Source organism: Melozone crissalis, unplaced genomic scaffold (assembly GCF_028551555.1).
Source record: "Melozone crissalis strain CALT ecotype California unplaced genomic scaffold, PUWL_Pcris_2 ptg000042l_1, whole genome shotgun sequence".
Taxonomy (NCBI): Eukaryota; Metazoa; Chordata; class Aves; order Passeriformes; family Passerellidae; genus Melozone; species Melozone crissalis.
Genome location: NW_026535820.1, coordinates 12,147,744 through 12,162,272, shown reverse-complemented (window position 1 = coordinate 12,162,272; position 14,529 = coordinate 12,147,744). Strand labels below are relative to the sequence as shown.

Genomic DNA, 14,529 nt, shown 5'->3' with positions numbered 1-14,529 from the left:
ACATAGAATGGAGTAGTTTTATGAAAAGCCATGGAGAGATGAGCATAGTTTTATTAGCTGCTGCCATTTCAATACATGGAATCCTGACAGTAGGTGAATGGGACACAAAAGCCATGTTAGACAGAAAAAGCCTCAGGAAGCTGAATCTTGGTGCTGGGGAGAAACAAGGAAGGAGAAAGAGAAAGCAAATCATACACACAAAAATTCCGTTCCCAGAATTGTAGGAATTCTGGGATATGGGAAATTGGGATATGGGAAATTCTGTTCCCAGAATCCCATATATTGACCACATTTCACTATAAATAAACTGCCAGGTGCAGAGACAGCCACTTATTTCCCGGAAGAGCAGAAAGTAATACCAGCATCCAGGGCACTATTTTAAACACATTCTGCACTTGTAGTGGAGAATTACTTGTAGTGGAGTGACTTACTTGCTGTAAGTCAGAACTGAGGTAAAAATGTGCTGCATGTGAATGGTATGTAAAAAGCAGGGGGATTAGTTAAAAGAATTTTTTTAAAATTATGAAAGTTTGTAGAAATTTGTAGCTCAAAGTGTTTTTATGAAAAATTATTTATGGTTCCTAATGTGAAAGAGCTATAAGAGGGATATAGATTTTTTAGAAAAGGGAATGCTGAAGTTGGAGGGGTTAAATGCCTTTCCCATGGAAGTTGATTGTACAGCTGGAAGGAGAAGTGCTTTTGCTTGAAATTCTGGTTAAAAATGTCAAAACCCTATATTTACTGGACTGGGAACAGGGTGTAATCTGTATCTCTAGGTAACTAATGTTGTGTTTTAATAACCTGACTACACTTTTCCACTACAAAGTGTCTGATTTTCAGAGAGATTGAGAAATTTGAAATATTTGTTATATTTTTTTTCCATCTGTGTTACTTTAGTTTACTCATTTTGTAATCCATTAGACCTAAATCTCGATGCCCATTTTGACTAAAACATCAGCTGATAATCTGTGCCTGTGATTATTAAAACAGATACAGCTGTCACTGTCCATTCCCAAACATTTTAAAGCCAGAATTTTTAATATACTAGTCGGTGCTTTCTTGGACCAAGGAGAATGGAAAAACTAAGGTGGCTGGTGCAGTACATGAGGGTGGAGGCCCTGAATGAAGCTTTTATAAAAACTGTCTCATAGTAGATTTCCTCTCTTCTTTCCAGTTTGGATTAGGTTTTTTGGCATACGTTTGCAAGAAACTCATCATGTCTTTGCATTCAAACTGCAAAAGCCAGCTTAGTACTTTGAGAATTTCCCTTGGAAATTGCTCTGCAATGCTTCATCCAGAGAAGATGCATTTCCCTGTTTGTTTGGTTATAAGCAAATTCACAAGGCATTTATTTTAGTGCCCAATTTACTTGCTTCTCTCCTCTCCATTCCTATGGAAGTTTGTTTGAAATATTTTTTTAAATTTAGAGAGCTTGTAATGGTGTCTTTTTGAGAAATTACTTTCTCCGCCTCTCGTTGGTTATAATGCCAGGGCAGATGGATTTAACACAAGCTTAACCCTTTTGTTTTTGGAAAAGATTAGTAGAGGCTTAGATAATAACTTGGAAAATACAAGGTTAGCTGAATCATTGCCATTCTTAATAAAGTAATAATCAGCAGGGTGTTCTAGGGTTAGCCCATTGGACATCGAGATAGCTAATCTGACACTGGATCCTTCTGTCTGTGGACACTTACACACATTCATAGATGTTCTCTCTTGAGCTGGCTCTGCATTACTTGCAGGGCTCCTTGTCTCCTGACCATTCAGCTGAGCAGCCTTGGCAGGAGGGTGTTTGCTCCTGGCCCCCTGAGAGCCTGGGTGCTGCTTCATCCCCCGTGTCTTGGAGATCCCAGGTGAGGGCTCATAATCAATCCCCACAGCTGAGGTGAGAACCCACTTTGGATTCTCTTATGTTTCTACCAAAAGTGGGCTTTTACAGGCCATGTCTGCTGGATGCCACTCTTCAGTGGCCACGGTGCAGCACCTTCTGTTGGACCTGCAGAGCTGGTGAGACCAGATGTGTGCCAGGCAGCTGCTTGTTGGAAATGAGACATTTCCACACCTGCTACTAATCACATGGAGAATGCCCAGTTCTGGACAGAAACACCAACTGAGTTTAGATGCATTCGGGTTTGGGTGGAAGCAGTGAGCAGGCACTGTCAATAGCTCTGAATATTTAGATGCCTGTACTCCCCTAAATACTGACATGGCTAATGAAGGCTGCTAATTACAATTTGTAATTTGTTTTTGGACATGTAGGGTGAAAACTTAGTCAAGAACTATGACCCTTATATTTCACCTATGGCTTTGCAGGTGGGGAATTGAGGCTGTAGTGGTTAAGTTGCTGTTTTGACAGTTCAAGCATGTGGATCCACTTCCATGATCCTTTACCTGTTTATCCCAAGGTCACATGCACATCCTAATTCATTTATTTGTAGTTAAATGCCCTTGCATAAACAATTGCATCTATACAAAGTGGGTAGGTGCTGCTGTTCTTCTCACTTAGCAGTATTTTATACTGATGGTGCTGCTGGGAAAAACTTCATAAGAAAGAAGGAAAAAAAGGTAAAGAAGTAGAAAAGCAAACTCTTGGAAGAAAATCTCCAAACACTCAACATTTTCCCAATCTTTCCCACATCTCATCCTTCTTGTCCCAATCCATCTTTTTTCCAAAACACACAGACTTTTTAATCTTTGACCTTTGTTTCTTTTTTGTTATGCAATTTTTCAAGCATTAGAGAGAGACAATTTACCAGCAGATTATGAGACCTTGTGGAAATCCATTTTTCTTTAGTGTACAGTAGTTAAATACATATAACTCTCAAATCCTCTCTGGGAAATAAGTGACAGGGAGACATTCAGCTAACCCAAACAACACATTTCACAGTAAGTGCTGTTCTAGCAAAAGGCCTTTAGACTGAATAGCTAACTGTCCCCTCATTTAAGGATATAGAGGGAGCCAGGATCAGGGAATGCTGGGAAGCTTGTTGTCTTACAGTCAATGTAAATATTTGTAGATATTCTGAAGGGAGTCTGAACCCTGAAAAACTTCTGGCTCCTGAATTAGCCATAAGGATTTCTCACTTAGTTTAGTGGTCAACTAAAATAGAGACAGCAAGGAGTCGTAGGCCTGGTCTGCCGTGCAAAGTTCCACTGAAGGGTGATTTTCAATAGAGCTAATTAAACAAAAGCACATCATAGCATGTATGCACTTACATCAAAGCATGCAGAGATTTTATAGGTTTAATTTAACTTTAAATCAGCTTAAGTGTGTCTATTTCATGGGCTAGCACTGAGTCGTGCAAATCAATTTTAAATAATTAAAGTGGTGTTCTTTTCCAGTGTAAGGAGGTTTTATAGGCTTTTCTGTTTCCCTTTATTGATCTCAATGGTATTCTATGCACATGCTAAAAAACCCTTTATTTTTCACACACCTTACTTGAAAAACTACTGAATTTAGTCATCTGCACACGATTAACATTTTTGCACTACATATGTACTATTCTGTTACATAGTGAGATCCATATTGGCATGTAATTTTTGGATAAGCTTTTTCATAGTTTGTTTTCACTAAATGTCTTGTTGAAAAGAAAATTGGTGTGCCTGTGACAAGTATGTAGAAATCTTTTTTATGACTTTTAAGGCAAGGAAAAAAAGAATTTATATTCAAATGTAAGCAATTTCCTGTGATGTTGTTTGTTCACAATGGGGTAACTTTAAAGGTGATAGATAGTAAGCTAATATAAATAAATAAACTGTATTTATAATGTAGTAGCAGCTACAGGTCATCATAGCAGTGTGACTTGTTCAATATTAGAATGAATATTCTGTTTTTCCAGCAAAATGAAATGTATTTTAAAAAAAGAACTTTCTAGTCTCAGAAAATGCATGAATAGTGGAGACTAGAACAGAATAGTACTTGTCAATGTTCATAACACAGGTAAGTAATTTTAACATCCTCCAACCTGAGAAGTTCCCCTTAGCTAATGAGCCTGTCCTCTTAATTGCTTAAACTTCTGACCATACTCAGACAAAAATCCACCACAAGTATTAAGCAACCCCCAAAACATTCTCCTGAGAACTATTTATACAAGATGCAGTGGTCAGTCAGGGCAGTAAAACAGTGGTTTACAAGAAGCCCAAATAAAACCTAGAGCTGTCCTGAGCAGGATGGCCTGTGGCGAGTCAATGGGTAAACATTCTCAGTGCAGAAAGAAAAAAAGGGGAGAATCAGCCTAAAACAGATGAAGGAAAATCTGTGAATAAATCCAAGCGAGCAATGTTGCCTGTGTTCTCATGCACCTTAATCCTTGTCATGTGTTTGAATTAGGATTATGCTTCTCTCCCACCCACCTTTAAGTCCTTTTAATAATCTGAAATTTACATAAAATAGGGAATAAATCTATTTGAAGAAAAGCTCCCTTGTACTGCAGGTTGTCTAAGGAAACCTCTGTGTTATGATTAGATCTGTTATGGTTAGATCCTTAACAATTTATTTCAGTGGGAAAACTTCCATTGGATTTAACAGCAACAGGGTCTGAACTACATTTTCATGAATCATTTCAAGACAGTTTGCCATTCAGGAATACTGGCTTCTTACCAAATGACTTTTTCAGTTAGATCATAAGGCAGATTGTCTTCATTCCATGTTATATCCAGTCCCATGGATGTGGTCTTGAAAGCAACCTGAAACTTGGATATCATAACTTTGGTGAAATAGCCTTAGTACTTTAACACATTATGCTAGTATAGTGAGTTATATTTTGGGAGAAAATGTTCTCACATGTCCTATAAAAGGAAAATTTACACTCGATCTATTTTTGTAGTGTGGCTACAGCTCTGTGTCTCTCTTTGAGGTAAATTTATTAAAGTGAGACAGGCCTACTTGATAAAATCCAAATGTAAGTACCCTGCATTTTTCCATAAAAAGGCATTTCCAGCATGGTAAATGAAATGTCCTTGCTTGAAACTGCATTTCAAAACCAAGACCTTTGTTGCATCAACACAAGTGTGCAGCAGCAGTGGCACTCACCAGCTGAGCAAAGCGTCCTTTGGGAGGCTTTTGGGCAAGCTTGTGGTTGTGAAGGTTAGCAAAGTTTTCTGACACTGTTTTGCACCATATTCTTGTATCCAATGTCTTCAGTCTAGAGGCTGAACAGCCAGATGGTAAAATATCTGGTGGGGTGGTTTGCCTTAGAGGGTGCTGATTAGTGGGACATGCACTGCCTGGAGGCCTAACAAGGGGAGTACTGCAGGGTCTATCACTAGAAATGTTTAACCTTTCCATAAATGACTTGGAGGAGACAGTGGAGTGTGCTTTCAACAGAACGGCAGATGCTGAGAGACTGGAATGGTCGGGGCTGGACTGCTCATGCTGTGAGGCTGCACAACTGGGGCTTGTTCATCCTGGACATGAGGTGGCTTTGGAGGCCCCTAACAGTGTGTGCCCTCCTCCTCTCCACTCTCATAGTTATGGGGTTGGAGGCCCCTAACAGTGTGTGCCCTCCTCCTCCTCACACCCACAGTTATGGGGTTGGAGGCCCCTAAGAGTGTGGGCCCTCCTCTCCACCCCCATAATTATGGGGTTGGAGGCCCCTAACAGTGTGTGCCCTCCTTCTCCTCACACCCATAGTTATGGGGTTGGAGGCCCCTAACAGTGTGTCCCCTCCTCCTCTCCACCCCCATAGTTATGGGGAACTATTGGGGACATGGAGCCATGGTCTCCACAATGGGGCATGTTGGACAAGTTAAAATGGCACAAGTTGAAAAGAGATGTTCATACTGGATATGAGGAAATACCTTCCCACCATGAGGACTCTGGGGCAGTGGCGCAGGCTGCTCGAGGTGGTTGTACAGGCTTCATGCTTTAGAAGTCCTTAAGACCTGACAGGAGAAATGCACATTGTTTGAGCTCATGGTGGAGCCCACCTTCAGCAGGAGGCTGGTCCAGAGAACTGCTGAGATCACTTCTGACTTGAACAATCCCTGATTCTTATGATCCTACAAGTGCCACTACAGTTTGGCTTGGTGCTTACCTGAGAAGCAATATATTGGTAAAGGCTTTCTTTAGCCAATTCTTTTAGAAGATGCCTTGGCCTTGTAACAGTCTTTCATAAAACAACTCTTTTGCCTGCTTGTTTCCTACATCCTCAAAGCACAGTTATTCTTTACACTGACAGACAGAAGACTTCATGAAAGAAAAGTCACTGATGATGAGTAGTGAATCAGCACAGTCCTTTGTGTGCTCTTACCTCTGCAAAAGCTCACTGATGATAATGCAAGGGGTATGGTGGATGTAGGCAATACAAACACTTCATAATACCAGACAAAACCAAGATCACAGAAGCATTTAATGAGATATCCCTCACATTTTTAGAAGTGGTTGATTTGACAAAACAGAAGGATATTTCATAGGTTTCTACAATAACGTGGAATATTTGCTTTCCGTGCAACAGAGAAAAATTGTGAAGTTGAGAAGACTGAAAATCTACACTCTTATTTCTGCTAAGAAATACACTCTAGAAATTGCTGGAATGAAACAGTATTCACACTGCTCTTATTTAAAAAACCATTTAGGGTTTGTACATAGTTCACGTGATTCAGGAAGTAGCTATTATCATTAATCATGTTTTCACATTGTGTTCACTGTGCTAGGTCTATCATATTCCTAGACAAAGCTTAAAGGCAGGCAAATATAGATTTTTATCTAACCTATGGAAATGGAAAAGAGGTGGAGGATGAGCAGGAATCTACTCATTTAGGAACAATGAAATTCCTTTGGTGGAGTGATTTACACAACAAGCAGCCACAGTGGCACAATTCTGACAGCAGCTTGTGAGCATCTATGGTTCCCTGTGAGTTTCACCACTTGTACTTCATTAATTGGTAGAACTCAATGAGGTTAAGAATGAAAAAACACATCTCTTGAGGATTTAAAAATTTTGTTTACTCTCCACCCAGCCACTTTGATTTACAAGGTAAATTGCTTCTCATTTTAACTCATAAAAAAAATGCAGTTCAAAGAGGTTCATTTTTTCAATAAATTTTGTTCTTGGTCCCTTGAAATGTGGCTCTATAATAAGATGATGTTCCAAATTTATATTGCCTGCAGTCTGTTTCATATAACTGGGGATGGGTATGACGTGTTTTGATGCACATAAGACTATTTTTTTGGGGACTCATTTAAATCCATCCCAGTTTAGAAGAAGAAACTTACCTCAGCTTTGTAGGTGCCACGTATGAAGTGCATTGTCTTCTCAGCTCATTTACTCTTAGACAGGTGGTCATATAACAAACCATCAGAATAACTGGCTTGAAAATCAGCCTTGTGTCTGTCAGGAGGGAGGACAATAATTAATAGCATATGGAAAGAATTACTTTTACCACAGGGATGAAAGGTACCATGGTAAAACAGGATGTGGGCAAATGTATGCTCCAGTTGTCTCTGTCTGTGGTTTGTGTCAGCCTGTTTCTGACCAGGAGGTTCTGGCTTATGGTGTGTCCAGATGATAGTCAGAATAATTAATGGTATTTTTTTTGAAAATAGCAATGATGAAACAAGCTTATAACTAGAGCAGTTACTTGATTTCAGTTTTAAGATTCTGGCCTACTATAATTCCATAGAAACTACTCTTAAATTTTGCAGAAAGTATATTTTCCATTTCACTCAACTTTCAGAAATAGGGGGTACACATGTTTTTCAATTTTGTATGTTCATATTTCCTGAAACTTTGCCTAGAACCTGAAAATTATTAGAAAATACTGGAAGAGTCTGTACATGATGTCTGTACATGATTTGTGAACTATCTTTGAAAGGGCACTTTTTCTAGCTGCTGCTACTGCTGCAAAAAACCAACCCTATTGCAATGATAAGGTAAGCATGAATTTCTCCAAAGCGCTTAACTTTAATCTATTTGATATCATCCAGAATTCCAGAGGATTTCAGCTCAGATTAAAAATCTTTTTTTACCATGAAAAGTCATGCAGATTGATAAGTGGGTCTTACGACATCCTGCCTAGGATGACCAAGTCATGCATATGGTAGAGTTTATCACGTATCTCACACAAAGCAAGGCAATGCTTGATAAGCACTTTTATTGGGTAATTACATTTTTTTTTTTTACATTTGCAAATAAAGCAGATTGATTTCCATCTTGAAGTAATTTACTAACACATTATAAACTCGTCAAACGCTAACGTGGTGCAGCATGCCATTTCCTGTTTACTAAGTAATCCTTTGGCCGTCTGCTTTGTGTCTTTCAGGTTGAACCTGGAGCTCTTCTCTGCCAGGGACGTCATGGAGCCTGGCGTCAGAGCCCCCCACCTGAAGGAAAACATTGCCTCCTTGGCTTGTCTCCTTGCAAATACAAGCCATGGCCGATTCCCAGAGGTTTGCAGGCCCAAGCCAGACCGTGCAGAGGTGTTCCAGGGAACCATTAAAAGGTAAAAATGGTATCAAATTGATGTCATGCGATGTTTCTGGCTGCTTATCAGATGATTTCTTTTTTCATTTAAGCATCTGTTTGTGAAGGTTATTTGGGATGTATATGAAACTTGTTCTTACTTTCTTTAGCATGAAAAGCAGGTGTTCTTTAAAGAAAGGACCCTGGTCCTTTCTAGCACAAGGTCATCTATTGCATCAGGAATTTATGGAAAGAGCAACAATGAAATGATCTTATGGGAACAGCACAAAAAGGGAAAAATGCCCTTTGGAGCCTTAAAGGTTCACTGAAACAGTAATTTAAAAGGATTTGAATCCAGCTACTCATGACATTTCCCATGCCAATTCAAAGCTGGCCCACTCTTTCTTCACATTTTTTTTTCATTTTATTAGTGTATGCTTTTACAGGAAATAAGTTAACATAAATCATATTACAGACAAGATAAGCAACAAAGTCACTGGAAGTAACATGCTAGGGTAAACAATAATCAGACTAAAGGAATCCTTGCCATATGGGACACTCTCAAAAGGCACATAAAATCTCCTGATAAATGAAGTATTTGTGGTACTGTATTTCATATGACAGCAAGAGTGAATCCATCCTTTTAGGAAGGGATATTAAGACTGTCCTTTGAGTGGTGGGTCATGAGTGGGAGAGGCAGTGACTTAATTTCCAGTTTGAGTATCCTAGAGAAAAGGAGAAGATGCATATGCACCTCCTACTGCATTGGAGTTCACACAGCAAAACCCTATGAATTCTGTTTCCAACACCAATAAAACTGGACACATGTAATAAAAACAGATAGCCAGTTTTGTTTTGTAATATTATAAGTTTTCATAATTTTCATGGTTTCTTTTGTCCTGAATGGCTGTAGTATTCTATATCTTTTCTTTACAGAGTTCCTTTTTTATCCACTTTAGTTTTATCTCCTTAACTGCATAGCACTTGGACCTACCTGTGAGCAAACAAGGATAAAAGTATTTTTTTCTGTTAACGTGGATTCTGGAAAAAACGATCTGTGCATCGTTGGTGGAGATTTGATTAGGACTTGCCCATTTGCCTACTTTATAACAAATTTTCAAGGATGAACTACCAGCAGCTGAGTGAATACTTAATGAAAATTTTGAACTTGCTTCAGTGACAAGTGAAACAGTTTGTCTTCCTTTTAGGAAGACAAATACCTTCTTGCAATGAGAATTGTACAGTGGGAATTCTTTGAGTTTCAGTGGCCTGGAGGAGTAATGACATCAATAAGTGCAGTATTGTATACTTGTGTATGATACATATGCTTGCTTTCTCACAGTGATATTATCATAAACATAATTAATACAAAATGTGCTAAGGCCCCAAAATCTAAATTTCTGAGTGGTAGTCTGCCGTGTGTACCAGTCTGAAGATATTATAGAACATAAACTAGTGTGCTTTTTTAGTTCTCAGCTGTTCACAGCAATAAAACTAGAAAGCACACTAGCAACAGCTATAGCTGAAGTTCCTTCAAAATTCATTTTACAGGCCCAGGCTGCTGCGGCATATGCAGAGTTCATGTAAATACTGTTGTGCTTTATAATGCAGAGCAAATTGGTGTAGCTGGAAGCAAAAAGGTGTAAAGGAAGGCTGATACTAGGACACTCCAAAGAGAGGTGCCTGTCGAGAAAAGCTGATGCTCCCTGAAAATTCTGGTGAGCTTGTGGTTTTCTGTCCTCAGAGCTCTTTGCTGATACATTCTGTTGGAACTTTTTCAAACGGATAAAGGAAGAAGTTTGTTTCCCTGTCACTTTCAGCATAAATGAACTGCTGTTAGACTGTTTTGAATAAAAACAAGATAATATTAAAAATGGTTGACAAAGAAGAATCAAATAGCTTTTTTGGCTAGTCAGTACCTCACTCCAGGGAAACACATACAGAGAGGTTGTTTGGGAGCAAGAATTGTATTCTGGGGTGCTCTGACAACACCCCTTCTTGCCCCAGTGTTTGCCCAGTGACTTGAGGACTTTCATGATGAATTCTGAATGCCTTGTTCCCAGCAGGGACCACAGGTGACTTTGCTGTTCTGCTGTTCTCACCGACACTGGGAAAGGAATGTTCTGCAGACATCCTCTTAAACAAATCTCCAGTAATGTGATGTGTCATGGAATTTGTGTGTTCATGACCAGAAGCAGTTAGGGTTTAGGTTTTCCATCTTACTCATAAAATTACAGCTCTTGCAGCACGTAGCTCTCAAGACCAAGATGACAAATGCTGTGAACTCCTTAAAGGAGAAGGGTGCTGTTCAACCTCTTACCCCATGGGACCCAAGGAAATCCCATATGGACCAGATGTGACCACAGCAGAAAAGTGATAAGTTATTTACCCATCCTGTACATCAATTATGTTAAAGTGGAGGATGTGTGACTTGCCTGACATATCTTAAAAAAGTGGCTTGGGGAAGATGTAAAAAATAATTGCCATGATGTTTTTGTTGAGAGTTGCCTTGGATGTAATTATTGATTCTCAAATATGGTTGTTGGGTTTTTTCCTCTCTGGGACAAAAATGTTGTTATTACATTAAAAAGAATGGAGTAACAAGATAATGAAGGGAAAGAAACAAACGATCTGCCAAGCTTGCATCAAGGCAGTGGCAGCTCATAATTTTTTAATAATGCTTCTCATTTATATGTTTTTGTACCATTTTTTTCTCATTAAATAAGCATGGACAAAACACTGTAAATTTGGTCCAAATGTAGAAGTTATTCAGTACCTGGCCACACTTGGAAACTGTAGCAATGAGAGTTGCTGTATAGGGATGAAGTGTTGTTATGTTTCATAACACATATGAATGATTCTGACCCTTTGAAGAAAAAAGGTCAATGCCAGTTCCTACAAAAGCAAGGAAGGTGGCCAAGCAATGTTGGCTGGAATTTGCATACAAATGCACCTTAGTGTTGGCCTGTAGCAAACATGTAGATATTCCAATTTTCTTCAAGAAAAACATGTGCCTTCCCCTCTCCCCCAGATCCTCTAGATCTGCCTAGCTTGGCTAGATTTTTCTCCTATTCTTTGTGATCTGGACGGTTACCCACTGGGGATCAACATGAGATCACCAAACACGTTTTTCCATGGGTGACCTAAATCTGAAACTGTTATCTTGCCCAGCTGAGCAAGCAGTGGAAAATAAAAACAAAAGCAACTACTAAAGAAAACTTCTTGGCCTTAAAATTGTTAAAGAGGAAGCAAGCTGTAGCTGAGAAGCAAGTTTCCAAAACAAAGATCTCCTTAGAGTAATACATTTGACACTTTGCCACGGTAAGAGCTCTGTGCATGCCTGGGAAACCCTTGCAGAGTTCAGTCTGAGGAACGTGTGGCTACATCTTCTTCAAACTGAACCCTGCAAGGGTTTCCCAGGCATGCACAGAACTTGGTGGTGAACTTGATGCATTGATGGTTGATCGATTTACTGTGTGCAGCGCAGAGGGCCGAGGAACTGGCTGGCCCCCTTCATTTCTCCCACAGTAGTGATGATACTTGCACATCAGAACAAAACAGGCTATTCTTTCTCACTGCAGCTGAAATGCCTCCCCTGTTGCCCCCCAGTGACTGCAGCTGAGCTGAGCTGTTTATGAATGTGTTAGCCCTGAGTCTGCTGAGAGCTATAAATGTCATGCCCTCAATGACATGCCCTCCTGGCTAGGTGGAATTCATTCTTCAGAGTGACCTGAGGACAGGACCACTGCCTTCCTTCCCAGGCTGTTTCTGCCAGAGAAACAGCATGAGGCTGTAAATGCATATTGAGGAGTTGTTGGGAGGTCCCTTGGCTCTCTTTTGTCTTGGCTGCTCTAGATTGTGGCTCCAGATCCTGCTCCAGTGGGAAAAGATAGAGTTATGCTTCTGCCTAATTTCTGTGAGACCAAATCTGAAAAAAGAGCTATTTTTTAATTTCCACATATGTTACAATGTACTGGAGCAGGGCCATTGTGGGGCAATGAAGTGGTTCTTTGACATGATGAAGAGATTAGACATATCATCACTTGTGTTTTGCTGCTCCATCTTCTTTGCCAGAGGTTACTTCATAATGTAAAGCACAGTAAAACCAGAAGACATGCAGGATTTGAGGAGAAAAGCTGTAGGTAATGAATTTCTTTTCCCTGTCTGTGAACATGTCTGGGATATAACCTGGAGGGTGATGATACTCCATGGTCAGCAGCAACACCTTTGCTGCCATGCTTTGCATCCTCTGATTGCTTCCCTCTACAGGCATGAGTAATGGATGACGACGTGTTCTCTACCTTGGTGCTTTTTTCCTGGGATGCTGTTTATTCCTTGTTTTATGCAGGTTTCCTGTGTATTTGTGACTGATGAATACCATGTTCCTCCCAGGGACTGTTCTGATGTTGGTGGCCTTTTTTGCCTGTGTCTTCACTTTTGCCAAGGAAAATTAGGGAGCAGCTTTTCCGTACTGTGGTTAAATCCTCCTGGTGTCTGTTGAAGTAAAGCAGGTGCATGCTGGAGTCTTGTTAGACCAGGGGCTGTCCCCTCTGTGTCCTTTGAGGAAAAATGGTGAGGAGAGTAAAAGCTGGAATGCTGCCCAGCAATCTTAATTTCTGCCTTGAACACAGCTGCGAGACAATTTTCCTGGAGAAAATGCGAGGTTGACAAATACCACTGAGTAGCCTGTTTGGGAATTTTACCATAACAAATAAGCCATTCTCTTCACGCCTGAGGCTCTCAGATCTGTACCATACTACCTCTCCTCCTGTCAGGCTGAGGGCTGGATTCCCTGTGCTTGCCTCTGTATTCTTACCTACACAGCTGTTAGCCATTACTCTGCATTCTGTTTGTCTATCTTTTAGATGAAGGAAAAATTTTTTTTGCTTGATTTAATTTGACTGGGATAAAGTAATTATGCAGAAACCACGATATCTCTGATGGTAAGCAGACTGTACAGAATATAACTGTCTAAGCAGAAGTGGGTAAAACTTGGTTTTATGCTACTTCTGTAGAGGGATGTGACATTTTTTGGCATTGTGTCTGCATTTTTGTGTGTATTTTTTCCCCTAGGAAACCCCATCTCTTCTCACCCATCAAGTTTACTGGAAATTCAGCATTTGTGGTTGATTGAAATAGGTACTTTGAACCCAAAAAGAAATTTAAATAAAATATAGAAGATTAAGTTGTCAAAAATGCTTGTACTTTACCATGCTTGTTCAAACTGTTTTATCACAGTTGGATGCCCCACCCCTGGAAGCATTTAAGGTCAGGCTGGATGGGTCTTTGACCACCTTGGTCTATGGGAGATGTCCATCCCTATGCAGGGGTGGAACTAGGTTACCTCTAAGATCCCTTACAATCCAAACCATTCTATGGTTTTATGATTGTATGTTATGGATATGCTATGCAAGAGTGTATTGACTGTGTGATTACCTTACTTAAATTTGTTTCATACAAAAGAAGTGTTTACAGTACTTAATTTTCAGGACAAAGCTGGGAATCTAAGATCCTCTCAAAAGACAAAGTACATCCAAAAGCTGTGGTCTTCGTGTAGCTAAAATGTTACTAGAGGCTGGACTTGCAGAAACATTTACTGACTGAAAACATGGCTTCCCATCCAAAGACATTTCAAAAGTTTTAATACCCTGGAAACCAGATTCGATCCATCTTAAAATAAAACTTAATTACCTCTGAAGGTCTTGTTCTGAAAGGTGAGTTAAAGCCTGCTGCTCTGTGTAATCACACAAATATGTTTTGTAAGCTTTCCCTAAAAATGTCCAGCTGGCCTGAGCCGAGCTGCACAGGCCTGCAGAGCACCGCATCGCCGCTGGGATGCTCCCAGCAAACCCAGCGGGACTCCAGCGCTCTTGTAGATCTGGACGTGGAAACTGACTTCAGTGGGGCTGGGAGCGCTGGCAAGAATGCTGAGAGCTACATCTTTCCACTTCAGAAACTCAGGGGAGATATTAAACATCCGCTCGATCAGCAGCAAACTCCCTGCTCCAGTTCTCTCTCAAAGCATGTTATGTCTAATGGAGCTGAGCTGCCAGAAAGCTGCACCTGAGTGAGGAGGATTTCTGCCTCACTCAGGTTAATCCCCGGTCCAGATCCAGAAGAACTGCCA

The 14,529-nt window shown here is 40.2% G+C and overlaps 1 pseudogene; it reads left to right on the top strand.

The window, feature by feature from the left end:
• The window catches only part of LOC128942568 (chloride channel protein D-like), an 87,209-nt pseudogene that overhangs the window by 53,467 nt on the left and 19,213 nt on the right, over positions 1 to 14,529 (top strand).